The sequence below is a fragment of the Erythrolamprus reginae genome, chromosome 3 (assembly GCF_031021105.1).
Source record: "Erythrolamprus reginae isolate rEryReg1 chromosome 3, rEryReg1.hap1, whole genome shotgun sequence".
Taxonomy (NCBI): Eukaryota; Metazoa; Chordata; class Lepidosauria; order Squamata; family Dipsadidae; genus Erythrolamprus; species Erythrolamprus reginae.
Genome location: NC_091952.1, coordinates 50,742,314 through 50,759,682, shown reverse-complemented (window position 1 = coordinate 50,759,682; position 17,369 = coordinate 50,742,314). Strand labels below are relative to the sequence as shown.

General features: G+C 42.4%; 2 protein-coding genes across 4 annotated transcripts in view; both read left to right on the top strand.

Moving 5' to 3' along the window:
* FKBP5 (FKBP prolyl isomerase 5) overlaps positions 1–17,369 on the top strand; it is a 1,202,894-nt gene that overhangs the window by 106,894 nt on the left and 1,078,631 nt on the right. The window lies entirely within an intron of this gene.
* PI16 (peptidase inhibitor 16) overlaps positions 1–17,369 on the top strand; it is a 44,307-nt gene that overhangs the window by 6,153 nt on the left and 20,785 nt on the right. The window contains exon 1 of one of the 3 annotated variants that reach the window (XM_070748871.1): positions 4,125–4,214. The exons of 1 other annotated variant lie outside the window; for it this stretch is intronic. The gene's annotated coding sequence lies outside the window, so the exon portion shown is untranslated. Of the gene's footprint in view, positions 1–4,124; positions 4,215–4,377; positions 4,464–17,369 lie in introns of those variants that run through there. One more of the 3 variants, XM_070748872.1, reaches the window with a different exon arrangement.

Below are 17,369 nucleotides of genomic sequence, written 5' to 3'. Positions count from 1 at the left end.
CATAGGAGACGCAATCTTATTTTTTGCTTCTGCACATGTGCATAAGGGTTTTTTTTAGTACTGTGTGTGGCTGCGTGTGTGCGCTGCACACGTACGGCATGTCCCTGAGCAAACTGGCGGTAAAGGAATCTGGAACCCACCCCTGGACGAAAGGCTGCATTTTACTATCTTTTTGAAGGAGGAAAAAGATGCACCAGGTGGAAAAATCCCATCCCTACACATGTGGTGCTCAGAAGTAGGCTGCTAAGGTGGAATGTGTGCTCACCCCCGTGGCTCTGAGCGCTAGCGGAGTCCAGCACAATTCTGCTACTGACCATGTGCAGGTAGAAGAATTGCGCGCGGAGATGCAGGTGCGCCCATGTTTCAACAAAACTAGACTTTCAATCCTGGGCCTAGAAAGTTTAGAACTAAGACGCCTTAAACAAGATATAAGTATTGCCCACAAGATCATATGCTGCAACGTCCTGCCTGTTGGCGACTACTTCAGCTTCAACCACAACAACACAAGAGCACGCAACAGATTTTAACTTAATATTAACCGCTCCAAACTTGACTGTAAAAAATATGACTTCAGTAACCGAGTTGTCGAAGCGTGGAACTCATTACCGGACTCCGTAGTGTCATCTCCAAACCCCCAACACTTTACCCTTAGATTATCTACGGTTGACCTATCCAGATTCCTAAGAGGTCAGTAAGGGGCGAGTACAAGTTTATTTATTTATTTATTATTTGGATTTGTATGCCGCCCCTCTCCGAAGACTCGGGGCGGCATACAGAGTGCCTTCCATCCCCTGTCCTATTGCTCTCCTATATCTCCTATACCTTTCTTCTATTCCTATATCTCTTCTTCTATTGCTTCATTGATATGATCTATTACTATATCTTCTTTTCTATTCTTTCTTAGATATATTTTACTATGAGTATCTCCTCTATAACCTTCATCATGTATTTTACTATGTGTATATAGATATATACCCACTAAAATCCTAATTCTGTATGGGACTAACTAACTAACTAACTAACTAACTAACTAACTAACTAACTAACTAACTAACTAACTAACTAAATAAATAAATAAATAAATAAATAAAGGTTTCTTCTGCACTGAAACACTGGTGCACCTGCATCTTTGCACACAATTCTGCTACCTGCACAGCTGCAGTAGCAGAATTGCGCTGGACTCCGCCAGCACTCAGAGCCATGGAGGTGAGCATACCTCTCCATTTCACCTTAGCAGCCCACCTCTGGTGCTGCTGGATTTTTCTATTTCTCTCTCTCTCTTGTTTTGGGGAGAAAGTTGGATCTTTTTGTAAAAACTATACCTTATTATAAAAGAAACAAACTTTCTCGGGATAACCTAAATACCACATCAAGGCAAGGACTGGGAACAGTGCCGCAGACTAAATAAAAATGAGGACACAGCGTAGTTGTGGCAATTAATGTAACGTAAAATCCTAATAATTACATGGCAAAACACCCTCCTTCCAACCAAAACAAAGTTCTGAGGAACGTAAAATGTGTTGAGACTGTTGTTAATTGTCCAAAGCGTATTTTAGGTCTTATACTTCACCACTGAAAATGTGAGCAGTGTAGTCAGATTTGCATGGGTCATTAAAAAAAGAGTGTGAACGCAGAAATTGTATATTAATAGGACAGTGTATTCCCAGAATAGCCCAGGTATCAATCTGATCATCATACTTTCTGAACAGGAGGACAACTACTTCTCTGAATCAATCCTTTTCTCTTATTAGAATTGAATGCTAATAATGACAAGGACATTTGCCCATATCTAACCAAAAAGGGGCTAAAAGGGATGCAGTGGATGAATGGCTAAGGCACTGAACTTGTCAATCACAAAGTCAGCAGTTCATTGGTTTGAATCCCTAGTGCCGTGTAATGGGGTGAACTCCCGTTATTTATCCCAGCTTCATTCAGCCAACCTAGCAGTTTGAAAGCATGTAAAAATGCAGGTAGAAAAATAGGGACTACTTTGGTGGGAAGGTAATTCAAAGTGTTGGTCATGACCTTTAAAGCCCTATATGGCATTGGACCAGAGTACCTCCGGAACCGCCTGCTACCGCACGAATCCCAGCGGCCGATAAGGTCCCACAGAGTTGGTCTTCTCCGGGTCCCATCGACTAAACAATGTCATCTGGTGGGCCCCAGGGGAAGAGCCTTCTCTGTGGTGGCCCCGGTCCTCTGGAATCAACTCCCCCTGGAGATTAGAACTGCTCCCACCCTCCTTGTCTTCCGTAAACTACTTAAGACTCACCTATACCACTAGGCTTGGGGGATTTGAGATATCTTTTCCCCAGGCTTATTATAATTTATGTTTGGTATGTATGTGTTGTTTGGTTTTTAATTATGATAGGGTTTTTAGTTTGTTAATATTAGATTTGTGCCATTATAATATTGTTTTTATCGTTGTTGTGAGCCAACCCGAGTCTTCGGAGAGGGGCGGCATACAAATCTAATAAATTATTATTATTATTATTATTATTATTATTATTATTATTATTATTATGGTAACAGCGTTCCATGCACCTTCGGCGTTGAGTCATGAGCATGGAGAGTGCTGGTTCTTTGGCTTAGAAACAGAGCCAGAAATGACTAGCACACATGTGCGGGGGAGACTTTACCTTTAAAAAGGGTTGGTGGGGCTTTGATGGTGTGATCCTGCCAACACCTGGACTTTCTTGACTCCAGGGCCCCCCACAGTTCTCTTTTGTTCCCTTTCTGCCCCAAAGCATGAAAAAGACCTAAAAGGGTGCTACTTTATGCTCAAGGGGTTTGTGAATGGGAGGTTTGCTGCTGTATTGCATTGCGTTCAGTGCCAATTTTGGGGGGATGCTACTTTTTGCTGATGCTGCTTCCCTCAATTCCAAGTGGCCTCATCAGATGGTTATCTTGACAATCTGTATCAGAGTTATTAATTTTTTTAGGGCAGGGTTTAAGGGTCCCATGGTTAGCTCCTTTTCCTGTTACGAATTCCTATCCAAAGTCATACTTTTTATTTTGTTTGGGTCAGTAAGTGCTGGTTGTCATGGAAATACTTACATACATTAAACTGTGTTTGCCAAGCTATATTTAATGGAATGAGAAATGCAGCTGTTAGAGCCCTTCCATTTGGCTGTGAATCATAAAAAGGGGAAATCGCACCCAGCCTGGATCTACCTCAGCATCTCAGTATTACATCTATGTCCTCATGAGTTTAAAACCATTTCATTAGCAATTGTTCATACATCAGCCTCAAATATAGGTAATCCTTGATTTAAAAGCACAGTTGAGCTAGAAATTTGTTTCTAAGTCACTGCGGTCATCGGGAGTCACCCTGTGACTGTTTTTGCTATGGCTGTTAAGCAAATCACCAACATGGTTCAGCAAATCATGCAGTTGTTAAGTGAATCATGTAGACATACTGTATTTTTCGATGTATAAGATGCACCTTTTTCCTCCCTAAAAGAGGCTGATAGTTAGGGTGCGTCTTATACACTGAATGTAGCTTTCCCCCCCCAGCCCTAACTAGCTGCTAACGATCTTCCCAGCTCTTACCTTGCAGTCTCTTTCATTGTTTCTCTCTGTGAAGAATGTTTTCCAAGCCCTAAGTCTTTGCAGGGTTTGTTTCATTACTCTAACCTGCTCTGAGTAAGTTTCTTTCCCCCAACCCTAACCAGATGGTAATGATGCTCCCAGCTCTTACCTGCTTGCAGACTCTTTCATTGTTACTTTCTACCAATAATGTTTTCCAAACCCTATTTTTGTAGGGGCTTTTTTCATTGCTTTACTTGCTCCAGATATTTCTTTCCAGCCCTAACCAGGTGCTATTAATGTACCCAAGCAGTTTCATTGTTACTCTCTGCGAAGAATGTTTTCCAAGCCCTTAGTCTTTGCAGGGTGTTCCCCCATTTGGTCTAACTTGCTCCAAATGTTTCTTTCCAGCCTTAACCAGGTGCTAACAATGTTCCCAGCTCTTACCTGCTTGCAAACTCTTTCATTGTTACTCAATGCAAAGAAGGCTTTTTTCCAAGCCCTAAGTCTTTGCAGGATTTTTTCCATTGCTTTACTTGCTCAGACTATTTCTTTCCAGGTGCTAGTGATGTTCCCAGCTCTTTCATTGTTCCGCTCTCAGAATAATTTTTTTAAGCCCTTAGCCAGGGGATAAAATAATGTGCTGAAGCTGACCAGACTAAGGACCCTAGCTAGATGAATACCTGGTAAGCAGATTCTTTTCCCTATTTTCCTCCCCCAAAACTTATATTCCGGTGCGTCTTATACTCCAAAAAATATAGTAAGTCAAATCAGGGTTAATTAATGGATGCTTTTTGCCATTTTTATTTTTAGCCAGAAATATAATCATTTGACCATGGAACGCTGCAATTGGTTAACAGTGCAAGCCAGTTGCCAGGTTGCTTTGAGATGTGATCACATGACTGATGTGGCACTTATAACTTTGAAAACAGGTTGTAAGTAACTTTTTTTTAGTGTGTTGTAAAATGAAATGGTTGTTAAATGACCAGTTGTAAGTTGACGATTACTTGTATTGCACATTTTGTGCTCAATTGGAGCAAGCCTATCCAGTTGTTGATTAATCTGTTTGATATGAAAATCTCATTATTTATCCAGTGGATTGGAATAGACAGTGAGAGTCTAACAGAATACATGTCGTGTAGCCCATAATAATTCTGTTGCACCAGTCATGAAACAGGGACTTCCATGAGGGGAAGGAAGCCAATTCCCCCCCCCCCCATAATCGTAGTCATGATTGCTCATACAAAGTCCTCCACCTTTTGTAACCTCTTGCTTGGACTAGGTTCATAAAATGGGTGGCCATATAGTTGCAGCTGTTCTTGGGATTTTTTGACCACACCCCAGCCCTGTATGTACTGCAGGATAGAGAAGAGACAAAACAAGACATTGATGGAGAGCCAAAAGGGTCTTATATAAAGACCTTCATCAACTATCTTTGGGAAGTGGCAGTGATTATGTGGATGAACTCTAAGTGGAATGGTAGTGTAAAATATTATTTTTAAAATAAAAAATAACAAACCAGTCAGAACATTTCAGAACAGCGTCTCACACTATTTTTCTTCATCTTCAGTTCTTCAAGCCATGTTTACATTCATTTATCCAATATTTGAATGTATGTTTAAAAGATTAAATTGGACATGTTTAAAAATGAGAGGATGGCTTTATTGAATTTGGAAATCTTTGGGGTAGTTCATTTACTCTCTGGTTTCCTCTATGATAATTCTGTCTAAATGATAATAGAATTTGCTTAGATTCTCATTTCTAAAAAGATAGTTTAGCGGATCACAGATAGTTTTTGACTTGCAACCATTTGTTTAGTGATCAAAGTTACAAGGGCACTAAAAAGAAAAGTTAATTATAACTGCTCCTTGCATGTATGACCGTCTCAGCATCTGCACAATAATGTGATCAAAATTTGGGTGCTTGGCAACCTGCATATATTTATGATGATTGCAAGAGCCTGGAATCATGTGATCACCATAGTCGACCATTCCCAGCTGGCGTCCCATAAGCAAAGTCAATGGGGGAAGCCAAATTCATTTAACAACCACATACTTCACTTAACTGCATGGATTAATTTAAGATCTAAGGCAAAAAGTTCGTAGAATTGGGTGTGACTCACATAGCATTCATCTTGCCTGGTAACCAAAATTCTGGTGTTAATTGTGGTCATAACCACAATTTTGTTGGGACAATTTTGTTGGGACCCCGGATTGCAAATGTTATTAATGTAAGGATGGATTTTTATGAGAAGTCCCAGTTACGATCCTTCATTCTCATAATTAAATCTACCAGTTGGATCTTGAATCTTCCTCCCCACTAAGCTGCTGGTTTTTGGTAGTGCTAAGGCAGAAGACAATTCCTGGACTGGAACTTTGTTTTGGTTTGTTGAGCATATTATCTCTGCATTTAGGAAGATGGCATGGCATTCAGGGAGAATGCCTTTCTATTGTCATGGAACAATCCCACACTTATTTCATGTGTTTGATAGGTAGGAAATATGAAAGTACAGTGGTACCTCTACCTGCAAACGCCTCTACTTACAAACTTTTCTAGATAAGAACCGGATGTTCAAGATTTTTTTGCCTCTTCTCAAGAACCATTTTCCACTTACAAACGTGAGCCTCCAAAACTGTAACTGGAAAAGGCAGGGAGAAGCCTCCGTGGGGCCTCTCTAAGAATCTCCTGGGAAGAAACACGGCCAGAAAAGGCAGGGAGAAGCCTCCGTGAGGCCTCTCTAGGAATCTCCTGGGAGGAAACACAGCCAGAAAAGGCAGGGAGAAGCCTCCGTGAGGCCTCTCTAGGAATCTCCTGGGAGGAAACACAGCCAGAAAAGTCAGGGAGAAGCCTCCGTGAGGCCTCTCTAGGAATCTCCTGGGAGGAAACAGGGCCGGAAAAGGCAGAGAGAAGCCTCCATGAGACCTCTCTAGGAATCTCCTGGGAGGAAACAGGGACTCCCCCCTCCCTGTGGTTTCCCCAGTTGCATGTATTATTTGCTTTTACATTGATCCCTATGGGAAAAAATTGCTTCTTCTTACAAACATTTCTACTTAAGAACCTGGTCACGGAACATATTACGTTCGTAAGTAGAGGTACCACTGTATGTTTTCTGAATGTTATGGTGCAGCTCCCTCTCTGTTGGCATGCAAGCCATTGCCCCATCTCAGCTCCACCACGGGTGTGTGCATGCTCCCACATGCCCTTCTGTCTTCTGTGTCTCTGCTGCGCATACGCAGGGGGTGCATGCAGGGGGGCACGCATGTACAGGGGCAGGGGCATGCGGAAGGGTCACACTTACATTGCATTTTGGGGATTCAGGTGCGCACGGGTACATTCTCACGCTTGCCCTTGCTCTTTCCAGAAAAGCTTAGCCATCACTGACCTAGGTTTTTCAGCAAGATGAATTCCACACAAAGACTTAAGCTGCTTGTCTCAGCCGTATTTGAAATCAGCATTAAAAACTCCAGGTTGGACTGCAGTGGGTTGGTAAATTGGCAATTGGGCTGGATTGATGCTCAGTTTTCATTATGGCCCCTGCTGCTGTCCTTGAATGGTGGTTCCCCTGCTGCTTGCCATTCTCATCCATGCAGGGAAAGCAAATCTTACATGCCGTAACCTCTGTGGATGATTGACCAATGTCTACTTTTCCTTTTCAGTTTTGTTCCCTCCTTGCTGGTCCCCGTTTTTTCCTTTACTCTTCCATATGTTTGCACACCCCTTGGAAGGGCATCTTCTAACCCATTGTTTCCCAACCTTGGCAACTTGAAGATATCTGGACTTCAACTCCCAGAATTCCCCAGCTAGCGAATGCTGGCTGGGGAATTCTGGGAGTTGAAGTCCAGATATCTTCAAGTTGCCAAGGTTGGGAAACACTGTTTTAACCTCACCCTTCCTGGGTTCAATAAAAGTCTTGGCCGGTCTGCATTAACCAACCTGCTCAGACTGGTGTGTGTGCGCATCCAGCACACACACATGTGTGCGTTGGCATGAGATTCAGCTTCTGCACATGCACCGCAAGCAAAATCTCATGCGTGTGAGATTTCGCCTATTTTGGCAATTTCATGGCTTCTGTGCATGTGCAGAAGCAAAAACCCACCAAAAATCGGTGAAATCTCACTCACCAGAGCATCCTTGCACAAGATTTTGCCTGTGGCGCATTGCACAGAAGTGGAACCTCACATGAGGACATGTGTGCATGTGCCAGGGCCGTGCAACTGCGTGTGCATTACGATTTTTGCTACCACACTACCGTGTGGCTCTGTACCAGGTACAGCTCACCACTGAAACGGCTCCTTCCTCAATTTTCTGGGTTTGATGCCCATTCATCATCTAACCTCTCAAATATCAGCTGGATTCTCTTCTTCGTCACAAGATGAACAAACCGACCAGCTTTTTAAACTCAGAAACCAAAAGAACAAACCCAGGACCATCCAAGAAAACACAGATTTCTTTATTTATTAAATTTATAGGCCGTCCTTCTCCTCGCAGACTCAGGGCAGTTTACAACAACACGCTGCTCTTCCAGCTCTCAACAATAATATACAGCAGAAGTTTCTGACCTGGAATTGGAGAATTAAGCTTCCAATCCAGGGAAATCCCAGTGTCAATGTTTGGAGTATTAGAAGATCATCAGGCAAAGGATTTTGGCCGATTTCAGGGGAAGAAAATTGAAGGCAGCTGCTTTGCAAACCTGACCTCATAAATTAGGGTTGTTTAGCTTCAACTGAGCATGGGTGGGGAATTTAAGGGCTCCCTAGAAAGGAGATATAGTGATAACCTATAGCTATGAGCTATGCGTATTCCTCACTCTTGAACTCTTCAGGATTTCAACAACTTGGATTGACTACTTTTTGGAAACCAACTGTGGTATTTGACCATTACATTTGGGACAGACATTTTACAACTCAGACTGACTCTAGCGCAATATGATCTTTTGTGACTCGGGAGAAAAATTAAACCTGATTTATAGTTTGACCAGCATACATCACTCTCCATGCATTTCCTAGGTTAATGACCAATTCATTAATTTTCTTCTGGACTCCAGTTCATTGGGTCTTGCCAAAAGTTTAATCTTTCCTTTTTTTTACATTTTTAAATAGGCCAGGATGTTGTGTGATCACATACTTCGCTGCACAATGTGTGTGCCCAAGTAAGCATTATGAAAATAAGAAAAAAAGATGGACCAGCTACTCATGAAAAAAAGATGTGGCTAACATCAAGTGTTAATGTGCCTGTTTCCTACTATTATCTTTCTCAGAGGGCTGGGGAACTAAGCCTCTAAGATGCTAATCTTTTTTTTAAAAAAGTTTAAATTAATTTTTAACAAATTTATATTACACACAACATAAAACAGTGCATAGTGAAATGTGCCCACCACCCAGACACACACACATTCCCCACCACCAAATCAGGGGTGTTTCTTATATAGTCCACTTGACCCAAGAGCAATATATCTATTTACATATTATAGAGGGGTTCCAATTTATTTCTTGTAGCTTGGTCTCGGATTCTGCTGGTCATATATCGTCTTACCTTGTCCCACCGTCCCATCAGTTGTCCCAACTCAGTTTCATTATCCGAATTTATCATTTTCTCCATAATTTCAAATTGAATATGGTCCACCATGTACCTATACCAATTTTGCATTGTCCATTTTGTGGCATCCTTCCAACCCAAAACTATTACAGTGATCCCCCTTTCATTGCGAGGGTTCCGTTCCAGGACCCCTCGCAATGATCGGTTTTGCGCGAAGTAGCGCTGCAGAAGTAAAAACACCATCTGCGCATGCGCAGATGGTGTTTTTACTTCCGCAGCGCTAGCGAGGAGCCGGACTCAGCTGGGAAGCGGCACTGGGGTTTCCCCACCGCCCACGCAAACTCCTCGCTGCCGCTCGCCCGCCCTTCGCCCGCCCACCCCGCCCGCTCGCGCCGCTTCCCAGCTGAGTCCTGAAGCGAATTCTCAGCTGGGAAGCGGCCCGAGCGAATGGCGTGGGCGGGCGAAGGGCGGGCGAGCCGCGGGCGCGCGGGCAGGCAGGCTGCGAACAAGCCGTTCGCTCGGGCCGCTTCCCAGCTGAGTACTCAGCTGGGAAGCGGCCCGAGCGAAGCGGCAGCAGCGAGGAGTTTGCGTGGGCGGTGGGGAAACTCCTTGCTGATGCCCGCCAAGAGGGGGAAGACCTAGGGAAGCCGCCCAGCAGCTGATCTGCCCGGCGCCATCTACGCATGCGTGCCCATAGAAAAAAGGGCGCGCATGCACAGATGGTGTTTTTACTTCCAGGTTGCAAAATCGCCATATAGCCATTTCGCAATGATCGGGGTCGCAATACCCGGGGGATCACTGTACTGCCTGAGCGCTTTCTATTGCTGCTTTTTTTATTTCTCTAAATTCTCCCATGGCATTGCTTTTAACTAGTACTGCCATTTCCTTAGTGATTGTCCATTGTATATTTAACATTCTATTGATATCCTCTTTCACTTTTTGCCAAAATTCCTGCACTATCGGGCATTCCTAAAATATGCTAATCTTGTATCTTAGAACAGTGATGGCGAAACCTTTTTTCCCTCAGGTGCTGAAAGAGCATGCCCGCATGCTATTGAGCATGTGTGAGTGCCCACACACATAATTCAATGCCAGGGGAAGGTGAAAACAGCTTCCCCCCCCCGAGGCACTCCAGAGGTGGGAAATGGCTTGTTTCCCAACTTCTGGTGGGCTCAGTAGGCTAGTGTTTCAACCTCCCCAGGCTCCAAAGGCTTCCAAATGTATGTTGGAGCTGAGCTAAGACAACGGCTCGCATGCCAGCAGATATGATTCTGCGTGCCACCTGTGGCATCCATGCCATATATTCACCATCACTGTCTTAGAACAATTAACCAGCGGAATGCCTTGCCTTCAGAAGTTGTGGGTGCTCCGTCACTGGAGGGTTTTAAGAAGACATTGGACAACTGTTTGTCTGTAATGGTATAGGTCTCCTGCTTGAGCAGGGGGTTAGATTAGAAGACCTCCAAGGTCCCTGAACAAATTCCGCTGTTCTGTTGTTCTGTTGTCTCATAGCCCAGGCCAGGGATGAAATCCTCCCAGTTTGCTCATGCCTATTAATCATCGGAGAGCCGCTTGCAAATGGATTGCACAGATTAATTTGCATATGTGCAGAGTGTAAAATAACCCCAATGGCAGCATCTGGGTGGGTGGGCGGAGCCCCTTCTACCTTCGTGACCGGCTCTGCGATGACCAATGGGCACGAGTGAACGGAGAGCTTTTCACTCCTGGCCCAGACTAACCAAAGGCCTGCAAAGCTGTACCTGTAAGGAATGGGGTCAAAAACTTTTAATGGTAGCAATTACTTCACCCTGGCCCTCTTCCCTATATGTCACCTGTGTAGTACATGTAAGAAAGGGCCAAGGCTTTAACTGTTTAGTTGTAGTTGCTAGTTTGGGCTTTTTTTGATACCATTTCCCACATATACCCTAGTTTATGTGAAGGAGCAGACTAAGTTTGAAGTGTTCATCTGTTGTGAGTCAGTTCTTTATTTGTGGCAGAAAAAGATGCCTATTGGTGGATCCATTGTGTATGCATGTTTATTTGTGTATAGTCTGTGCAAGTACAAATATTTAAAAATGACATTATTTTAGAACTATCTCAAGTGGTCAGGTTTCTGTCATCTTGTTCTGATGTAGATTATAGTTCTGGGTTTCTTTCTATAGAGGTTTTAACAATGCAGAATTGCAAAAATTCTTTTTGCTCCAGCAGTTTGCAACTTTAATAAGATGAATAAAACTTGGGTGGTAGAAAGGCGGCTTATTTTAAACACAAATCCTTGAAGAAATGGTCTCACCTATTACTGGTTCCAACCTGAAATGGTTGAAATTCAAAATGTGATTTAATGATCCAAATCTCTGTTATAAATGCTTACCGTATTTTAATAAGCGACTTTCCTTTCTTTTTAAAGCCACTTTAAGTTTTAGAACTACTGTACTGATTTTATATTAGAGTAAGGGAGAGAAGCTTTTCTCTCTCTTAAGTATCCACCCCAAAATCAACCTTTTGACTCTGGTAACTCCTTGTGCCATTCCTTTTTCCTTCCCAGCCCTGCCCAAGACCAGATGAGCAAATGTATAGTCTTTGTTCATTTGCCATATAAAATCAGGATAATTTGAAATAAGAAAACTTTTCTACTGTACATCTGTGTTACTGAGTTTGGGACTCTGCAGGTTTTATTTATTTATTTATTAGATTTCTATGCCACCCTTCTCAATCGACTCAGAGCGTCTTACAATACTTCTTTTCTTATAATACCGCTTGTCCCTAGTCACTGGTAGGTTCATAGGAAGAGTGAAGAGGTCCATATTGAAGAAGACAGTTCTAGTCCACAGAGAAATTGTGAAAATGGCAAGTCAACAGTAGGCTTCTTGTACAGATAGAATCCTTACTCACAGCCACTCATGCCCTGGTCACTTCCCGTCTTGACTATTGCAATGCGCTCTACATGGGGCTGCCCTTGAAGAGCATCTGGAAGCTCCAGTTGGTGCAAAATGCAATGGTTTTGTGAATACCTGGTGTGCATATGTATTATTTCTCCTGCAGGAGCTGCATTGGCTGCTGATTTGCTTCCGGTGCAATTCAAGGTGCAAGTTGTCGTCTTTAAAGCCCTTCATGGCTTGGGTTAACTTAGTTAACAGAGGGACCATCTCTTGCCAGTCACATTTACCTGACCCTCAGAGCAGGGAGGCAGGAAATGCTGTGGGTCCCATCCCCTAGAAATGTGGCTTATCATATCATTCTGTAGAACTTGGTCACAGTTATGTTACGTTAGGCAAGATTCAGAAGAAGGTCCTTCTCCGTGGTGGCTCCCTTTGTCTGGAACACCATTCCCCCAGAGATTAGAATGATCCCCACTCTAGTGCTCTTCTGGAAGGTGCTGAAGACCTGGTCCTGCCAGCAGGCCTGGAGAACCCAGAGGCAGGATGGAGCCCACTAAATGACTTTTGTGATCTGCTATCACTGTGGTGGTGGTGTGTGTGTGATTTTATATTATACTATATTAATTTATTTCATTTTTTAAAAATAGCTTTATTGTTTTAAATGTGGTATTAAATTCTGTAAGCTGCCTTGAGTCACCATGGGTGAATAGGCGCCTATATAAATTCAATCAATCAAGCAGCTGGGGCAACCTTTTTGTGGTGGGGTGGTGGTGGGGGGATAGGGCTGCAGTGTTCATAGCTATGTAATCCTAGAATTGACCCATGTTCCTCCTTCAAATTAGCTTTTGATGGAAAAGAAAGAGCAGGCAATACATTATAGGTGCTCTGTGTTTAACTCATTTAACAATGGAACTGTATTTTATATAAAGATGCAATTTATTCTCTTGAATTGCATAGCAATAGATGCTGTTCATTATTATTTGTTAGCACATAGCACTGTTTCCCAACCTTGGCCACTTGAAGATATCTGGACTTCAACTCCCAGAATTCCCCAGCCAGCGAATGCTGCCTGGGGAATTCTGAGAGTTGAAGTCCAGATATCTTCAAGTGACCAAGGTTGGGAAACATTGGCATATAGCATGGAAAAGGGGGATGGAATGTTGAGAGAGAGCTAATTTGCATATTGGTATGTAAATCAGTTTTTGGCAGTTGGAAGATGGAATTCTTGGGGGATTCCTATGCTGATTGTTGGTGAATCTGCATCATAGAGAGAAGATGTATAGAGAAATATAATTATACTGCCAAGTTGTTTATTTGTGTAAATATGAAACCAGTTCAATGAGAAAAGAAGAAATAAAAGCATAAGACTTATATTGGAGTCATTGTATCTATACCCTATGTTATGCTATGAAGAGTCTCTGCTGTATGAAGTGAAGAACATCACTTATAATCATAAATAACATAGAAAACCAACACAATTGCACTATATCTTTCCCTACTATTAAATTTTATTAAGAGTTGGATTTTTCTGTATCTTGTTGCCATTTAGTGGCAACTTGGATTTATATAGCACAAATATGCTAGTGCTGTTTTGGGTCATAGGGAAATTGTGAAAGTGGCAAATCAACAGAAGGCTTCTTGTAGAGATAGATGATTCCCTGAAGTATAAGTTCCATTGCTTTTGGTTTCATTCCTCTATGGATTTCTTTCCTTTATAAAATCAGATATGCAACAGATTCTATGAATTTACTGTATTCATTAAGATTGAGACACAATTCATTCAAGGAAAAATCCAGAGTTCATAGAAATCTAGTACAAACTAGCAAGGTTACACCACTAAACACATGTCTATCTGTGGAACTGAATCTTGCCTAACGTAACACCAACACTCCGCAGTCTGCATTGGTTGCCGATCAGTTTCCGGTCACAATTCAAAGTGTTGGTTATGACCTATAAAGCCCTTCATCGGACCAGATTATCTCAGGGACCGCCTTCTGCCGCACGAGTCCCAGCGACCAGTTAGGTCCCACAGAGTGGGTCTTCTCCGGGTCCCATCAAATAAACAATGCCACTTGGCGGGACCCAGGGGAAGAGCCTTCTCTGTGGCGGCCCCAGCCCTCTGGAACCAACTCCCCCCCAGAGATTAGAATTGCCCCCACCCTCCTTGCCTTTCGTAAGCTACTTAAAACCCACCTCTGTCGCCAGGCATGGGGAATTAATTATTGTACATTGCTTATGATTGCTGTTAGCCGCCCCGAGTTTTTAGAGAGGGGCGGCATATAAATCCAATAAATAAGTAAGTAAGTAAGTAAGTAAGTAAGTAAGTAAGCAAGCAAGCAAGCAAATCCAATAAATAAATAAATCCAATAAATAAGCAAGCAAGCAAGCAAGCAAGCAAGCAAGCAAGCAAGCAAGCAAGCAAGCAAGCAAGCAAGCAAGCAAGCAAGCAAGCAAGCAAGCAAGCAAGCAAATAAATAAATAAATAAACTGTGACCAAGTTCTACAGAATGATATGATAAGCCACATTTATCGTAAGGATACAAATCCTATGTGCAATATCAAATCTATACCAATCTTTGTTAGTTACGAAGTCGTGTTGTGTCTGACCCATCAAGACCCTCTTGGCTTTCCTGTTGTCTACCATCCTCTGGAGTCCATTTAAGTTCATGTCTATTGCTTCAGTGACTCCATCCAACCACCTCATTCTCTGTCATTCTCTCCTTCTTTGGCCCTCTATCTTTCCCAACATTAGACTTTTCTTCAATGAGTCCTTCCTTCTCATTAGGTGGACAAAGTATTTGAGTTTCATCTTCAGGATCTAGCCTTCTAAAGAGCAGTCAGGGTTGATCTCCTCTAGAACTGACTGATTTGAGCATCTTACAGTCCAAGGGATTTCTCTAATACCATACCCTGTTTCCCCGAAAATAAGACGTACCCCGAAAGTAAGGCATGTCAGAGGTTTTGCAGAATTTGCTAATATAAGGCACCCCCCGAAAATAAGGCGTAGTCAAGTTTACATACGGTACAGTGGAAAAACATACGGTACCATTCAAAGCTGTTCATAGCGGTACCGTAATAATGTGGAGTCCCCTGCTGGCCCCTTCCATCACTTTGTACCGTCCAGTACAGCAGACACAGTCTGCTGCTGTCTCACCGCCATTACAGTCTCCACTACAGTGTGTAGACTGTAGTTCCTCTGGTGGCCGGAATAGCGGGAGTATATTGTTGTACCATATAAGTGCCATTGTTTGTGTGTTCTGGGTGCCATACTGACAGGTACCGTACCATAATCAGTGTAGTGTATGGTACACTTTCTTTGGGGGTGTCAACTTTTCTGCCTGTGAATTTGTCTTATTTGAGAAATATAAGGCACCCCCCGAAAATAAGACGTAGCACAACTTTTGGAGCAAAAATTAATATAAGACAGTGTCTTATTTTCGGGGAAACACGGTAGTTGGTGCTCAGCTTTTCATATGGTCCAAATTCACAGCCATACATTACAACTGTGAAACCATATTTGTTTATTTATTTGGACTGATATGCTGCCCAACTCCCGAATAACTCTGGGCGGCTCACAGCCAAATACAAATAATGCAATAAAAATCCACTAAAAACAATTCAGAACAATTTAAAATCAACAATTAAAACAGTTAAAAAATCATGCATGCCTCTAGTGGCTGGATATTGATGGTGTGCCATCTAATCAGCGACCAAGGCCTGCCGGAAAAGCCAGGTCTTTACAGTAATCCAGATTTTGGGAGGTAACTGGTTCCAAAGAGCCGGAGCTGCCACAGAGAAGGCCCTCCCCTACAGACCCATCAGCTGACACTATTTAGCTGACAGGACCCAAAGAAGACCAACCTATGGGCCCTTATTGGTCACTGGAAGCTATGTGGAAGGAGGCAATCTTGAAGATAGTCTAGTCCTAAGCCATGTAGGGATTTAAAGGTAATGACCAATGCCTATAGTACCTTGACTATACATACTTTTGTTGGCAGGGTGATGTATCTGCTTTTTAATATGCTGTCTAGATTTATTTATTTATTTATTTATTTAATTTATTTAATTTTGTTTATTTGTTTATTTTTTTATTTGATCTGATTTATATGCCGCCCCTCTCCGAGGACTCAGGTTGTAAAAGACAATAAAAAACATCTGAAATCCAATTTAAATTTAAAACTAGTCTAAAACCCAACTGCTTTAAAAGATTAGATTAGATTTAGATTTATTGGATTTATATGCCGCCCCTCTCCGCAAACTCGGGGCGGCTCACAACAAGGTAAAAACAGTACATAATAACAAATCCAATACCCACCAATCCAATTACAATTTTAAACTAAAAAATTCATAAAAAACAACCCCAGAATATTAAAAACACACATACAGTCACTCCCATTCAGACAGCAAGCATCCATTTCATTCATTGGCCAAAGGGCAAATAATTAATAGCTTTCCTCCCCAGGAGCAAACATCTTTTAATTTCTTGGCTGCACCCCCTCTGTGGTGATCTTGGAGCCCCGGGAAGTAAAATCTGTCACTATCTCCATTTCTTCCCTATCTATTTGCCAGGAATGCCTTGATCTTAGTATTCTTAATGTAGAATTTCAAGCCAACTTTTGCACTCTCCTTCTTCACCCGCATAAAGGGGCTCTTTAGTTTCTCTTTGTTTTCTGCCATTAGAGTGGTATCATCTGCATACCTGAGGTTGTTGATATTTCTCCCGGCAATCTTAATTCCAACTTTTGATTCATCTAGTCCTGCCTTTCTCATGATGTGCTCTGAATATAAGTTAAATAGGCCAGCGCAACAGTATACAACCTTGCTGGATTCCTTTCCCAATTTTGAACCAATCAGTGGTTCTGTGTCCAGTTCTCACTGTTGCTTCTTGCCCTGTATATAGGTTTCTCAAGAGACAAATAAGATGGTCTGGTATTGGCATCCCTTTTGCCACAATTGTTGTGATCCACACCACCAAATGCTCTAGCGTAGTCAATGAAGCAGAAGTAGATATTTTTTTCTGGAATTTTCTGGTGTTATGTTGCATACTTGGAAATTAAAATAAATTTCATTCCCTTCTTGAAGTGCTGAGCATTCCTCATTGTCAATTAGTCCTTTCAGGAAGTCTTCTCAGCCTTCTGCAACTGAATTTATGCCCTTGCCCGACTATTTTGCACAAGAGACACTAGGAACTGTATAACAGAATACGATCCAGAACTGAGTTGTGTACCATAATATTCCCTAGTCCTCCTCCATACATAAAAGTTCTTTCCGCTTGACAACTGCTTCTAAAGTAGCCTAAGGAGCACAGCTGGATAAGAAGGGCCTGTCTATCACTACACTGGAGGGATCAGTTGACAAACAGCTGTTGGACTCTATTAAGCAACATATGACAGATGTTTGCATTGGCTCTAGTCTAGCACAGCTGTT